General features: G+C 36.3%; 1 long non-coding RNA gene across 1 annotated transcript; it reads right to left on the reverse strand.

Annotated features, from left to right (window-relative positions):
* Window positions 1-442: 442 nt before the first annotated feature.
* Window positions 443-11,723, reverse strand: LOC131833221 (uncharacterized). The gene is made up of 3 exons (XR_009354360.1): window positions 11,038-11,723; window positions 10,700-10,763; window positions 443-1,231 (listed from the first exon to the last, which is right to left on the reverse strand). It is a non-coding gene; the product is annotated as an uncharacterized LOC131833221 (long non-coding RNA).
* Between the last annotated feature and the right edge of the window lie 4,428 nt (window positions 11,724-16,151).

Consider the following 16,151-nt stretch of genomic DNA (forward strand, 5'->3'; position numbering starts at 1 on the left):
CCTGTCTACCTGAGGTGGCCTCCAGCAACTATAGGTACTGCGAACTATTCCAGTGAAAAGGGGATTCTCTTATCAATTGTTCCAATAAAATCTCAATGCTAATAAGTATCATTGGATGACATGGATCATGTACATGTTCTTGGGGAAAAGGAGATGGAATATGTTCATTGTGCAAGGTCACATGCCCACTCCTGGATCAGAGAGCTACTGTCCCCTCCCACCAACCTACATAAACTGAGAGCAGGGAAGTGCTGGTTCCTGAAAGGAAAATCATATTATATTACCAGAGGAAAGAAGCTGAATGGGAAAAAGCAATCAATGTCTATCTTACCCTCAACTTCAGGTCCTTTTAGTCTACTCACTGCTGAATGACTTCTACTAGTTCAGTATCTTTCCACATATGATACTTGATTTGATTTATAAATGACTAGCATTGAGAAGGTAAGTTCATCTTGATTTTTATTGTATCAGAATGAAGGACAGATAGAGACTTTGGTAACAAATTTACAAGGAATTACCTCTTACCACAACTGACATGAAGGAAACAAAGATTTTAAGAACTTTAATTCATTATTTTAAGGCATATTTTAGGTTCAATTATTCTAGTCTTTCTATGACACCCCTTTTCTTATTTTGTCATTGCATGTGATATAAGTATACTATATTTTTTAATGAATTCCTGATTTCCCCCCTTATTGGTAAGCCGTTTTTCTCTCCCAATATGAAGTTAACCATTATAGTTTCAGACAGAGACAGAGGAAGGGAGATGACTTCTCTGGTAGGAAGAGGTAATGATAATAGCGAAAAGCGTGCCCCTTTTGTTCAGGCATTTGTGCAGAGAGCTGCAGAGTCAAAGGCAGGACAGGGATTTTCAGTACAAGATTAGAGAAACCTTGTCAGCTGGAAGAAGCCAATGGATCCTAACTAAGCCAAGATGGGATAGACAAGGGATTTATTAGCATCAGACATTAGCAGCAGGTGCAGAGCTGTGATTCATCCAACATGCATAGTATGACTGTACTGGCTGTTTATAGCCGGTGTCTGTATTCTTAGGTGCCCATGTTGAACTGGTTTTTAAAAAATTTTTGCTATCATAATCAATAAATGACAAACCAACTTTAGTGTTTGGTCAGTCAGTGGACATCCAAGGCCCCGCATTAAGGCCAGTTTTCCTCTCTTTCCCAATGCCATGAGGTGGTTTACACTTCTCTCCTTCACATCCAAATGCCATCTGGAGGAGAAATAGAGGAAAGAAAATGAGAAATGCTTGCAGGGTTATTTAGGATTATACTCAAAGTTTGTTCAGATAGTTGGATTGACTAATGTTTGAGTCAGATTGGGCTAAATTTAGTATTTTAAACATACTTCCTGGTAAGTGTAAGTGTGGTCATAAAAATTAGATCTGTTATAGAGAAATGAAGAAATTGCATTATATATACATCCAAATGGTGATATGTATAAATTTGCAACTCTGTAGCACTCATAAACGAATTAGTTTGACTGTAAATCCATGCTATTCATACTGGCAAAGGTCTAGTTAATTTACTCATAGATATTTGCCTGGGACTTTTGTGTGATGTTGAAACTTTATAATGGTGAACTTGAACCTCATAAACTCTACTATGATACAACTGAAGAATGATATCTTCAAAAAGAACACTCAAAAGCATTTTCAGATCATTGTATAAAATGAGAAAAAGGAAAATCTACTAGTCATAATAGCTATTACTTGCCTCATGCTCTAGGTAAATTTAGTAAAGACTAATTTTTTATAACTAGTTTATTTTGTGATAGACATAGTAGTAAAGGCTAAAGCAGAAAGTAGAAAAAACATTCAGCAAATATAGCAGATGCAGAAATTATATCCTGTTTATAGAAAATAGATCAGTTTGATCAATCGATCAATAGATAAAAAGAACACATAGGGCAAAAAACCCACTAAAATATATGCCTAGAAAAAGGATCTGAACAGAAAATTTACAAAAGAGGAAAAACAAGAATAAACATGGAAAATATATGCTTTATTTTCAGTGAAGACAAATCACATTAATTTTTTTGGTAAATAAAAATACCATATGAATTCACACATACATGGAATTTAGGAAATAAAACAAAGGATAAAAAAAGAGACAGAGAGAGACCAACCAAAAAACAGACTCTTAACTATAGAGAACAAACAGATGGTTACCAGAGGGGAGGTGAGTAGGGATGGGTGAAATAGGTGATGGGGATTAAGAGTACTTATCTTCATGAGCACTGAGTAATGTATAGATTTGTTGAATCACCATATTGTACACCCGGAACTAATACCACACTATATGTTAACTTTACTGGAATTAAAATTTTTAAAAAGGACCTTTTCTCATTATTGAAATAGCATGTTTTATATTGCTGATGATATTGTAAACGTTTGGGTAGTTTGGCAGTATACATCAAGGGTCATAAGAAGATGGAAATTTTGGGGACCATAACTTATGAAAAAAATCTCAATTGTGTAAAACTCCAGTTTCACAAATATGTTCATTGTGTTTCTAGTAGATGAGAAGAGGAAACAACTAAACCTTCTAAAGTAGGAGAATGATTAACTACAACTAATTTTTGGAATATTATGTAGGCAGTACAAATATAGTTTATTAGAACCAGGACAGGGGGGCCTGGATGGCTCAGTCATTAAGCATCTGCCTTCAGCTGGGGTCATGATGCTGAAGTCCTGGGTTCGAGCCCCACGTTGGGATCCCTGCTCAGCAGGATGTCTGCTTCTTCCCTCTCCCACTCCCCCTGCATGTGTTCCCTCTCGCTGTATCTCTCTGTCAATTAAACAAATAAAATCTTAAAAAAAAAAAAAGAACCAGGACAAAATATCTGTTTCCAAGCTTAAAGGAAAAAAAAAAGTCATTTTAACATTATTTATATTATTATTATATTTAATAGCAAATTTATATTAAAAATAGGATTATTTTGGAATGAGGGGGGTGTCAGGCATTTGTTTTGTTTTGTTTTCCAAATATCTAAAATGTGGATATGAATTTTTATTCATGGTTGAAATGTATAAAGAAAGAAAGCACTATTCTGGGTATTAAAAAAACCGTGCCTTCTCTCTTGGCCACAACATTATCATGCTTGTGACTATGGGGACAGAACTAAATGTCTCTAGACCTTAGTTTTCCTCACTGCAGATATCATCTGGTACAATCTGTTCAAGCCTTTCAAACTCTAAAATTCTATGATCTATAGTTTATAAATAATGAGCATAAAGAGAGATTTAGTTTTAGATTTCTTTCAAAATATTGTTGCAAAGATTATATGGAAATAAAACATCACTGGCTGGTGAACTTATAAACAAGACTATAAATAATGCATTTTAAAAGTTTGTTACATGCTTAAAATATTTCATGAATTTTGGAAAAGTTATAGAAAAAAGAAAGGGCCAATGAACAACAACAACAAAAGATAAAATAGCCAACACTCAACACATTTTTAGGATCACGACCTGAGCTGAAGGCAGATGTGTAACCAACTGAGCCACCAGGCAGCCCCCAAGAGAAAATTTTTAATGAAAAGTTACATTAAATATAAAGCAAAGGTCACTCATTTTTTGCTTAGTATATTTTTGTGTGCTCTACTTAATGATATATAATATACACTCATCTATAAAATATATAAATTTAATTATACATATAGTGAACGAAAAAATACATTACATTTGGTTTTGTCAGTCAAAATCTATTCAGCTCTATCCACTTGTTTATTTTTTCCATTATATATGCAGACATACAAAAGAGGTTATTGAATTATGTGAGAGGTAGTAAAAGGACAAAACTTCATGAGACTCTAATTAGTATTTATGTTGAAATCTCCAGGATATCTAATAGAAGAACAACAAAACAATATGTAACAAATGGAATAACAAAAGGGAAATGGGATTTTGGAATACTTGATTAAAGAAGGAAAGAAAGAAATAAAGCATATAAGGAGTAAAGAGAAATAAATAGAACTCTCCTTTTTCATAGATAACATAATTGAATGATAGAAAATTCAAAATAATTTTCATATACTGCTAGAATTAAGTGAATTTAGCAATGCCACTGATCAGTGTATAAACATTATTTGTATTTCTATACTGGCAGCATGTAATATATCAAATGAAATTTTCTTTTAAAAATCATTTATAAATAGAAATAGAAACATAAAATACAAAAGAATAATTTTAATAAGTTGTGTAACTTCTATACCAAAAATTATAAAACATTATAGAGGCACTTTAAAAATCCTTAAATAAATGAAGGTATACACCATGTTTATGACTTTGTAAATTTGCTAATGTAAAGATACCAGTTTCTGACAAATTAACCCATTTCAATGTTATTTCAATCGAAATCTCAGAAGTTATTTTTTAAACATGTATCAATCAACAAGTAGATTCCAAAATGTATAGCGAAATGAAAAGAACCAAAGAAATCTTACAGAAGATGATAAAAATTGGACTTACTTCCAAATATCAAGGTTTATTGTAAACCTACAGTAATTAAGACTTATTAATTAAGACTGTGAGGTATGCATGTAAAGATAGACAAATAGGGGCTCCTGCATGACTCAATCGGTGAAGTGCCTGCCTTCAGCTCAGCTCAGATCCCAGAGTTCCCAGATCCAACCCCAGGTTGGGCTCCCTGCTTAGGAGGAAGTCTGCTCCAACCTCTCTTCTGCCCATTGCCTGCTTGTGTTCTCTTGCTCACTCTCTCTTTCTAAAATAAATAAATAAAAATCTTAAAAAAAGAAAAGAGAGACAAATAGAGCAGAATAGAGGCCCTAGAGACAAGCCTGTGTATGTATGAGTTATGTCAAAAGTGGCATGCAGGGAAGTGGAGAAGAGAATATCAAAACATGGTTTCAATACATGATGAGGAGGTAGCTCCTACATGACACCACATTTTTTTTGTTTTTGTTTATTTTTTATTTTTTTATTAACATATAATGTATTATTAGCCCCAGGGATACAGGTCTGTGAATCGCCAGGTTTATACACTTCATAGATATAACTTTCCCAATGTCCATAACCCCACCACCCTCTCCCTATCCCCCTCAGTTTGTTTTGTGAGATTAAGAGTCCCTTATGGTTTGTCTCCCTCCCAATCCCATCTTGTTTCATTTATTCTTTTCTTACCCCCCCCCCCAAACCCTTCACATTGCCTCTCAACTTCCTCATATCATGGAGATCATATGCTAATTGTCTTTCTCTGAATTACTTATTTTGATAAGCATAATACCCTCTAGTTCTATCCACGTCATCACAAATGGCAAGATTCCATTTCTTTTGATGGCTGCATAGTATTCTATGCATTTCTCCTTTATCCATTCATCTGTTGATGGACATCTAGGTTCTTTCCATAGTTTGGCTATTGTGGACATAGCTGCTATAAACATTCGGGTGCAGGTGCCCCTTCAGATCACTACATTTGTATCTTTATAGAGTAAATATCCAGTAGTGCAATTGCTAGGTTATAGGGTAGCTCATTTTTCAACTTTTTGAGGAACCTCCATGCTGTTTTCCAGAGTGGTTGCACCAGCTTGTGTTCCCACCAACAGTATAGGAGGGTTCCTCTTTCTCCGCATCCTCACCAGCATCTGTCATTTCCTGACTTGTTAATGTTAGCCATTCTGACTGGTGTGAGATGGTATCTCATTGTGGTTTTGATTTGTATTTCCCTGATGCTGACACCACATTTTTTTAAACTCAATTCTGATTTGATTATAGACCTAAAAATAAAAATTTTAGAAGATAACGTAGTAAAATATACTAATCACCAGATGATAAACAAATATTTTTAAAAAGTGCACAAAAAATAAACTGATTAAAAAATGGGTGAAATTTTCTTCCTATTTAATGTAACTTTTAATTTTAAGATGCTCTCTAATTATAAATTCTCTACTTTTTAACTACACAGTGCTTTGCACAAAATATATATTATTAAAAACCTGTTGGGAGTTGGTTATTCAATCTGCAGTATGATGTTCATGGGTGTAGTTTTCTTTTTTTTTCTTTGCATTTATACTTTAGGTTTTATAACCCTTCTTGGCCCCTAAAGCTTTGTAGCACTACCTGAACCTGTAGTTTTTTATCTTTCAGCCATCTTGGAAAAATACTGGTCATTATATCTTCAAATAAACTATTGGCATATTCTCCATACCCTTTTATTCCGAGACTCTAATTACATATATGTTAGCTATTTCATTTTGTCCAGATGACTTTCTAACTATATTCCATTCATTAGTCTTCATTCTTCCATCTGGTTATTTCTACCGACTTCTTCCAGTTTCACCAATCTTCTCTTCCATTGTGTCTAATTAAGCCCATTTATTGAACTAACTTCAATTATTGTGGGCTTTTTCTCCCCTCTAGAATTTCTACTTGATTACTTTTCATTTAATTAATTTTCCATTTAAAATTCTCCATCTTTACATCTAATTTCTTGGACATGTATTTGTAATTACATGTCTGCTAACTACAATATCTTCCAGTCCCTCCCACCTTTAAGTCTAACAACTTTTCTAACACTGAACAATAAGAAGTCTTATGTCAATGTTTCTCGTCTTTCAAATAAAGGATCTGTTATTGTGAAAAATAAAACTACCTTGTTAATACTACTCGAAGCATCACCTTACGATATTGAGCTATGCTTAGCCACAAACTTTTATTTAAAAGTAAGGGGTTTATACAGGATTATCTCTAGGTTCTTTCCTAATTCTACAAGACTAAATCTATGGTTATTTTGGAAGATCCTCAGTGTTTGGCCCTGTGCTAGATACTGAGGGGAACTCTTACCTAAATTTAGTATTCAAGGCAGACTATTTAGATAGAAAGCTTAAAGGCAATTTTTCATCTTTTTCACTGCTCTCTTTGTCTCCTAGCATAGTCCCTGATGCAGAGCATGTGCTCCATACTTATTGAATGAATGAATGAATAAAAGGGTGATTCAGTTCATTGTATTAGAGACACAGAAAAAAGGCAGAACTCATGTTCTTGCTGTTAAAGGGTTAATATAAAATGGTGAATGGCTAAACACAGGAACCAAGAGAATAGGGAAGAGTTAAGAAATGATATTAACTATGCTCCTTCAAGCATTAGTACATATTAGATACTGTTTTGAATGTTCCGTATTTACAACATCAGATAATAGTAAATTTCTCTGTAAGGTGGTTATTTAGTTAGTTTCTCTGTGAGGTTATCTACTTCTGAAACCAATATTACACAATATATTAACTAACTAGAATTTAAATTAAAAAAAAAATAGAGTGAGATTAGTCGCCCTACCCAAAAATGGCAAAAGTGGAATTCAAATTCAGGTCTGTCTGTCCCCAAAGCTTTTAACCATTACTCTATGATGCCTAAGGTTTTAAGCTTAAGAGCAGAAAAAAAAAAATTGTCTCACAGACAATTGAAAATCTGTAAGCTCAATTACACAACTATATAGAAAAAGATCTGGATATACATACATACATATCATTTATGAGTAAGAAATATTTTTTAGTTCTGGAGGTTTTATTTTTCCTTCCTCTTTGGCACTTTTCTTAACCCTACAGGAAAATATCCAGTATCTTCCCCATCAATCCATAGCTCACCTGCTGAAAAGTAGAGAATTTTTAAAGATTCTATACAGTTTGAGACAGGGTTAGGTTCTTCATGAGCTAAGAATATATTGTTTTAAAAATACAGATATACATATTACATATACACAGTCACACACAAATACAGGAGAGAAAGAAAGAATGTTTTTCCTTTACATAGCAGATTGGCCAGAAAATCTTTCACTTGTCTAGCAGCTAAACATATCATGATTTCCAGAAATGGAATAAATGTCCTTGCTTTTTATTTTTTTTTTCCCTCTGAAAGACACTTCAGCGAGGGGATGCTGTATCATTTGCCAAAAAGTAAATTAAAAAAAATCTCAGCAAAGTGAAGTTATTTCAGAAATCTTATTTTACACACATAGCCTGAAGATGACATATTTTTATCACCAGCATGAGAAATAAAGAGTCTAGAAAGAAGTTAATAGGATAAATAGACCAAAATAGAGTAGAGAAGTTTCTTTTAAAATGTCCAATATTCTTCAAATGAACACCTCTTTCTACTGCCAGCATATCTTCCACAGTAGACTACCCTGCAGCCGTTACCCGAAGCAACCCAGACTCTCAGATGTCACCGCCTACTTCTCTCCCTGCCGTTGCTCCATTTCAGCATCACTGGCATTTTTGGTGTGCATTGAATATGTAAAGCCTATTTCCAAGTCAGGACTTTTGCACTGAACTTTTCCTTTTGTCTGAAAACTTCTCCCCTTCCTCACCCCAGGTGTCTCCATAATTCATTCCCTTACTTCTTTCAGGTTTCTACTCAGATGTTACTTTTCCAGAGAGGTCTCTGGCACTCTTTATAATATAGTAACCTGTGCTCTGCCTTATCCTCACCATCCACCTGGGTACTATCTCCTTCCTTGCTTCATTTTCACCATCTGACATAATATATACTATTCACTTACTCTCTAGTTGCTAACCATCTCTTTCCTTGGGATACAAGCATAAAGAGGGAAGACCATTCATTTTGTTCACTTTTGTATCCATTAAATGGCTACAACAGAGGCTCACCTGGTGTCACTCTAAGTATTTGTTGAATGAAAGAATGTTGAATGTATAATAAGAAAGCATTTTGAGGAGGTTTTCAACTTTTCTGAGCCTTTAGGGGATAATATTTGCAGAATATTATTCACAAATACTCTCTCACCTAGAAGAATCCTTATACATAGCTACAATGGGTTAAGCCAGAAGTATTGGTGGATCTGTAGCTATCTTCATCTCAATTAACTTTTCCATCACAATTCATGTAAAGAACATGAGATCTTTTCTGCCCTGTTAATGTTTTCTAAGAATTAAAAACAGCTTACAGAACTCAATATATATTTATCGTATAAAATATATGCTTGTATGTTTATATACATATATATTTTGTGTACATCCTACCATGTACAAAGTTCTATGTCCTTAGAACCTCTTGATTATTTGATGAATAAATATTCTATTTCTTTTCTTTCATCTCCAAATAAAACACAAAACCAAATGCTCCAAACTTGTAAATTACCAAGGTATTAACCAAAGCCAGCTGCAACTTATAAATGCTCCATTTTTATAAGAAGACAATTTGGGCATGTGTTCTCCTTAGTATTATATAGCATTTGATATCTCTTGTTCATGTCATCCAATTTTTTTATAGTACACAATCTATCTTTATGAGAATTCCTTAAGCCCAATCACGCGTTCAGCATTCTCTGAAGAACCCAAGTGCGTATGCACGTGCACGTGCGCGCACACACACACACACATACTCGTTTTAAAAGTCCATTATATTTATACAGCATGGGTTGACAATATATAGGATTGAAGTTTTAATTTTATTTATAAAAAAGTACCTGTTATACTCATTAAGTTATTTATATGGGTGTCAATATGAAACCATGAAGAAATTGGATAGCAGCACTAGGAACTGTAACCTTACCTTACATACACAACAAACAGATGTTTAAAGGACATTGAATTTTCCTTGAAATACAAGTCACGCTCTGGTAAAAAGTGATTAGAGAAGCACAGTAATATTTGTGAGTATCTGGAGAGTTTCTTTAGAACTATAAGATCCATTACATAGTAACACTGACCCTGAGCCCTCTAGATAAGGTGACAAAGTAACAATCCTAGCATAGAAGCTTCCCATCCTGGAGCAAGTGATTGGGGGCTTGCATGGATCCATAGTTACTTAGGTCCCAATCTGATTTGTGAAAATAAATTCTAAATACAAACGTAACTACACTAGGCCCTTCCCCTCTGTAGACATTCCGTTGGTTTATTGTGTGCTCTAAATCTAGGGCTCTCGCATGGAGACTTAAACCCGTTGTCCTGTAATATTAGTCATAGAGCCTCTTGAAAGGGTGCCCATTTGGAAAGAAGGGTATGGTCACCATACTTAAGCCAATCTGTGTAACATCAAGTGAAAAGTTTCTTAGTTTCAGAGGCAGGAGCTATCCAAATCTTTCCGGGCCCACGGACCACGCCCTTGGAGAGATTCATTAAGAGGAAAGGCACGGAAAGGCTTTGGAATTCATTTTCTTTTGATCATTTATTTTTTTAATTTTCATTTTTTTAAGATTTTATTTATTTATTCGTTTATTTATTTGAGAGAGAGAGAGAGAAAGAGATCACACATGAGTGGGTTGAGGGGCAGAGGGAGAAGCAGACTCCCCACTGAACAGGGAGCCTGGTGTAGGGCTCACATCGATCCAGGGACTCTGGGACTCCTGGATCATGACCTGAGCTGAAGGCAGACATTTAACTGACTGAGCCACCCAGGCACCCCACTTTTGATCATTTAAAGCATACATCTTGCTGTTTGTAAATAATTTTAAAATTACGTTTTCATGTGTTTATATAAATTATTTAAAAATATGAATCATTTTTACTTCAAATTCACTTTTGTTCATATGAACCTATTACATAAATATCGGTTTTTCATAAGGAGGCTATTATTTCCTCCTCTTTTCCCAAAACAAACTCACTGTCTCCAAAATATTGATGGGTCCTTATCTTTTTCATGGAGCTGAGCTTCCCTATGAGGACTGAGGGTGTTGCCTTGATAAGTGTGGCACAGACCACAGCAACTCACCTAATTAACTTCCTTGCTGTCTCGGGAGGTACATGGTGTGGATGTACAAGGTCATTTATATTACCTACAAACAAAACAAAACAAAACAAGTCCAAGATTTAAATCACTGGATTATTAAAGTCGTATTTTGCCAAGTGTTAGGCAAGGAGCTTAAGTCTAAGAGAAACCTAAACCCTAAGTCAACACAGATTTTCGAAGTTTGATTTATTTCACCAAGTCTATAAAATACTCTCTAATATAGTGTTTAATTTTCCCTCTTACTTCTGTACATCTGTAGATATCTCTGTGTTCATAGTTATAAGTATGATTCATGAAAAGCAAAGAAGACTGTTACTTACGTTTTCTCTCTGGAATCTTTCTCCTTTCCCTACTGCCTCTTTTTTTCAGTTTATCCAAGGTGGTTGGACAGCAGACATCCAGGGCTGTAGCAACTCCAGTTCAGTTTTAAGAACCAAAAAAGAGCTATTAATTTTTATACCTTTTGTTGAAAAAAAAAAAGTCTGGCTTCATTTGCAGCCGCCCTTGCCACTTTAGTCTTCTTGGAGAAGCTTGTGTGATTCTAGGTCACCCCTTCTCTCCCCTGTCTCTCTTGTGCCCTTTATGTGATAGTCAGTCACTTGAGGGGGCTAATAGCCTTCCTTAGCATACTCTAATACAAATTGCAACACATAAGTGTGTCTACCATTAATACAGGAATTTCTCCCCTTTCCCTAAAGGATAAACATTTGAAAATCAAGCAACTTCTATTTCATTTTTATTGATTAAAATTGGCATAGAACCATAATTGATCCTAGTATTTTTAAGGCCCCTTCTGTTCCTGAAATACAGGCTTGCTTTGTTCTCTGTTTTTCTGGGCCCTTTAGCAAGTCTTATCAAGTTCACTTCTAAAATATGTCTTGAATTTGTTTACTTCTTTCCTTCTACAACTACCACACTTGATGTAGCTGAAAACAGCCTCAGAACTGGTCTTATTTTTCTACTCTTGCCTTGATACAGTCCTGTTCTCCACAGGGAAGCCACAGTGGTTCTTCAAAAACAAAAAAATTAGGGGCACCTGGGTGGCTCAGTGGGTTAAAGCCCTGACTTCAGCTCAGGTCATGATCCCAGGGTCCTGGGATTGAGCCCCACATCGGGCTCTCTACTCAGCAGGGAGCCTGCTTCCTCCTCTCTTTTTCTCTCTCTGCCTGCCTCTCTGTCTACTTGTGATTTCTATCTGTCAAATAAATAAATAAAATCTTTAAAAAAAATTAGTTCATTTCATTCCCTGCTTAAACCCTTCAATACTTACCTATTTTTTACAATGTGAAATATTAACTTTTTATGAGGGCTTAAAAGGCCCTGTAGTATCTGGCCCCAGACAGCATCATCCCCTACACACCCTCTGTTGTTCAGCCCCATCCTGGCATGAAGGCCTTTTCTACGGTCATAGAACAGGCCCTGCTCTGCCTACCAGAGCCTCTCCACCAGCTGAGCCCTTCCTCTGATCTTTGCAGAGCTGGCTCCTTCTGGGCATTAAGGTTTTAGCTCTAATATCACCAATTTAGAGAGGTTTACTATGGCCATCCCATCTAAAATTGTCACTTGCTCCCTTCCCAAGTAACTTATTTATCACATCACATATCCATTACAACAGAGACAGCAAACAGGGAGATAAAAAGATGTTAAATTTCCAAAGGCCAGGTGCAAAAGAAGAAAGATTCTGGTAAGTTAGCTTCCCAGGCCTCTCATAGTTTGAAAAGTATTCAACTGGCTTGGTTGTCTTTGTCACCAGCAAAGTAGTAGGAGATACAAAAGAAAGAGTTCTTCTAGAAGAAAAAGAATGAAGAGCTGCTGAAGAGTCTCTTGTTAGTCACCCCCAATCTATCTGCCGTGAGGTGTGGTGAGACTTTCTAAAAGACTGAAGACAAGTTTCTTCCTTTGAGATTTCTGAAGCTAGGAAGTTTGCTGGATTCCCTTGCACCAGCAGGACACAGGGAAAACTACTTTCTAGGCTTTCTAAGAAGGAGAAGGTAGGCATGCATGCATCCCAGTTCTCTATACCTCTGGGGAGAGTGAAGGGAAGACTCTCTTCAGTTTCCATGACCCCAAGTGAGCGGGGCTGGAATTAGCTGAGGGATAAGACCTACCAAGCTGTACTAGCTGTTGCTTCTTGGCATTTCTAGAGACAAGCATCTAGAGGAAGTGGGCACTGGTGGGCTGATTGAAGACACCCTTTATGTATTCTCCTAAACAGAGAAAATCACAATTGGCTCCACTTCTTCGCTCTTTTATATCTGAGCTCATGGCAATGGGATTTTGAAGCTTTTCCCTTCAAGGGATGGCAGTTTTAACTCTGACCTGGCGTTGGGACTTGCTTTGGCCAATAGGATGTGGTAGAAGTGACCATGTGGATTCTGAGCCCAAGCTCAAGAGACCTTGTGGGCTTCCACTCTGTCTTGAATCCCGATGGTCTCCTGGATTAGGCTAGCCTTTTGGAGGATGAGAGATCATGTAGAGGCTGGGATGACTTGTCCCAGTTGAGCCACCTGACTACCAGCCAGTCTTCTTCTGACCTGCCAGCTGGTGGCAGACACGAGAGAACCCAACTGATATCAGCCAAACCCAGACTAGACCAGAAGAACTTCAATCAGTAGACTCATGAACAATAATACATGGTTATTTTTTTCTGCTACTGTTTTTGGGGTAGGAGATTATACAGCAATAAGCTGATGATACATGGAGTAAAGAAGCCAAACACTGCCTGAAAATACCACTTGTGTCACCTACTGTGATACTGTCATTCTAACAGAATCCAATGATGTGAGACAGACCTTGATGGGGAAAACAGACCCTTCCTCTGCCTCAGATGGCACCTGGCTCCTGATATGGCCAGCATCCCCAGGCTGGGGTCAAAACTGAGCAATGGCACCACAGCAGAACCAGCTGAGCAGTGACCACTATTAAGGCACAGGATTAGCAAGAGACTATCTCTGTCTGGCATTCAGTGCAACCAAGTCTTTAGATAAAAGACAGTGGACTTTAATGTGGCTATCCAAATGCTAATGGTTATTATGAACTTTTTAAAAAAAAATAAAGAGCTGCTCTATATAAGAAAAAAAAATATCCTGTAGTTTTTGGTCCATACCAAAAGTGCTTAAAAATAAGAGTAGATTTATGAACAATCATTGGTTCCTTCACTAGCTATGTTTTATGACTTCTCATAATTACTTGAAAGGGGTTTTATAAACATAGAAGTTTACATTTAAAATGGATAAAACTGGGATTATGGCAAAATAATTTGACAGCAAGAATGTTGTTGAGTATTAGAAAACCAGGTAAATCTGTCACCTTTGAGAGAGAACAGAGTCTGGTCAAATTTATCTTGCCTTGCCTTAATTGAGTAGTCAACTAAGCAAAGTGCTTTGTCTAGTTTTCTATCTTGGAATTTTTTTTTCTTTTAATTTAGCACAGACTAAAGCATATTGCTACACATTGCTTGAATAAATACAATAATTTTAAGTCCAACTAAGGTAGTTCATGGTTTTATCTTACTAAAAATTGGTTCTTTTCTTAAAACAGAGACTTATAGGCTTATTTTATTTTGTCTTTCTTTTATTATCGTGTAAGGGAAATTGTTGCCACATAACTTTGAGAACTCTGCTTTACCTTGAGCAACCATTTAGTCAGTCTGTAGGATGATGTAGGGTTGCAAAATGTTTGTGTTGAAAAAGTGATTAAAGTCAATGTGCCAGAGCGTGGTGGATAAGAGCTTGGACATTGGAATGAGACAGACTTGGGTGCAGATCTTGGCTCTGTCGGGTTGGTTCAGGGCCTTAGTCCTGAGCTGTGAAAATAGGACAGCACAGTTGTTGAAGGATTTCAAAAAGATGAACTATGTAAAGCACTTAGCACCATGCTTAGCAAATGATTTTTAAAAAATGATTTCATGAGAATAATAGAAGCTAAATAAGTTTTAAGTTGAAAATAAATGCTCCAAAAGACGTTACAATGAAAAGAATCACAATTCTGTAGCCATAAACCTGATTCATGTACTAGCTGACCATTTAACTGTGCCAATGCTGAAGTAGTTTTTTAAAATGTCATATAAAGAGTTCCTTACTTAAAAACACTCAGGAGTTAGAGCAAAGCTTTACTGGAGGTCCTTTTTCATGATCTAAGAGTAACAAGAGATTAACTAGTTGTGTTCTCTTTGTCAATAATGAAAATTAACCTTTAGTGTGGAAAAGGAGTGAGGGTACAGATGATGGGGACATTTTCAACTAATAATGGTCTTGTTGTCTTGATACTTTGCTATCTATGCATGTGCTCCTGCGCACGCACGCGTGTGCGCGCACACACAGACAGACACAGAGGAAATAAATATCCCTGTTCTGAGAATCTGTTATATGTAAGAAAAAATTATCCTGTGATTACTTTAACAGCATAATAATTTAATTCCCTAGATAGCATACAAAAAATCAACCTTTTTTTCCATATAAACTCTGAGATTCAGTCTATGCTTTGTAATTAGAATACTGTATGTTCTCAGTTACTTAACCTCTACAGGACTTATTTCAACAAATATTTGAAGATTATATTAAGAAAAAACAATTCATTGTACTAGGTGCTCTGGCTATTGTTGAAAAAGGAGAAGACTTCATTCCAGTTCTCCAGGAGTTTAGGGTCATGTCAGAGGGCCAAATACAGAATGTGTGAATGTGTGTGAAACAAGGCAGCGGAAAGTAGAGTGTCATTAAAAATTGAGTATTCTGCTGTCTAGAGGTGGGAGAGAGCTTGGTGACAGGAAGAAACCCTGTTACAGAGAACAGGATACAAGCTTCAGAAGGTGGGCAGAATTTCGGTGGCTACCTGGAGGTTCAGCTGGAGGCAGGTGAGGAAGAGCAGGGAGAAAGCGCTGGGTGTGTTCATTCTGTGGTTACCAGTGGTTATTCTGGTTGTGGCCTCCTGTGCATCTAAGGGGTGTGAGGGTAGCGGTCTGAGGTTACACTCTTTCAGGCCTGGAATTCCCAGGAAAGGATTTAACTCAGTATAGAAAGGAAATTCATTTTCCTCATCAGAATAGGTAGAGAGGTGAGTTTGTTCTCTGCTGAGTTTTTCTTCCCCCTCTCTTGATTCTTTCAACGAATATTTATTATAGAACCAGTAAACTCATCATTTCACAAATAATTATTTAGTTACAGTGCCCCTTTTGGTACTATGATTCTTGATGATTTTTATGCAGATTTATTTAGACTGATAAAGCAACAGATATATTCTTGCTCACCAGAAGTTGTTGACCCTCATGCTTCTACATATTAATAGCTTCCCCCCTCCTCTGAACATTCCCAGTATTTGTATCTACTTTTTTGCACTTTGTATTTTCATTTCATATTATCATTGTGTATGTGTATACATGCCTTGTCTTTCTTACAAAATGTTAACCTCCTGGATGTGGGGCCCACGTGCAACCTAT

This window comes from Mustela lutreola, chromosome 6 (genome assembly GCF_030435805.1).
Source record: "Mustela lutreola isolate mMusLut2 chromosome 6, mMusLut2.pri, whole genome shotgun sequence".
Taxonomy (NCBI): Eukaryota; Metazoa; Chordata; class Mammalia; order Carnivora; family Mustelidae; genus Mustela; species Mustela lutreola.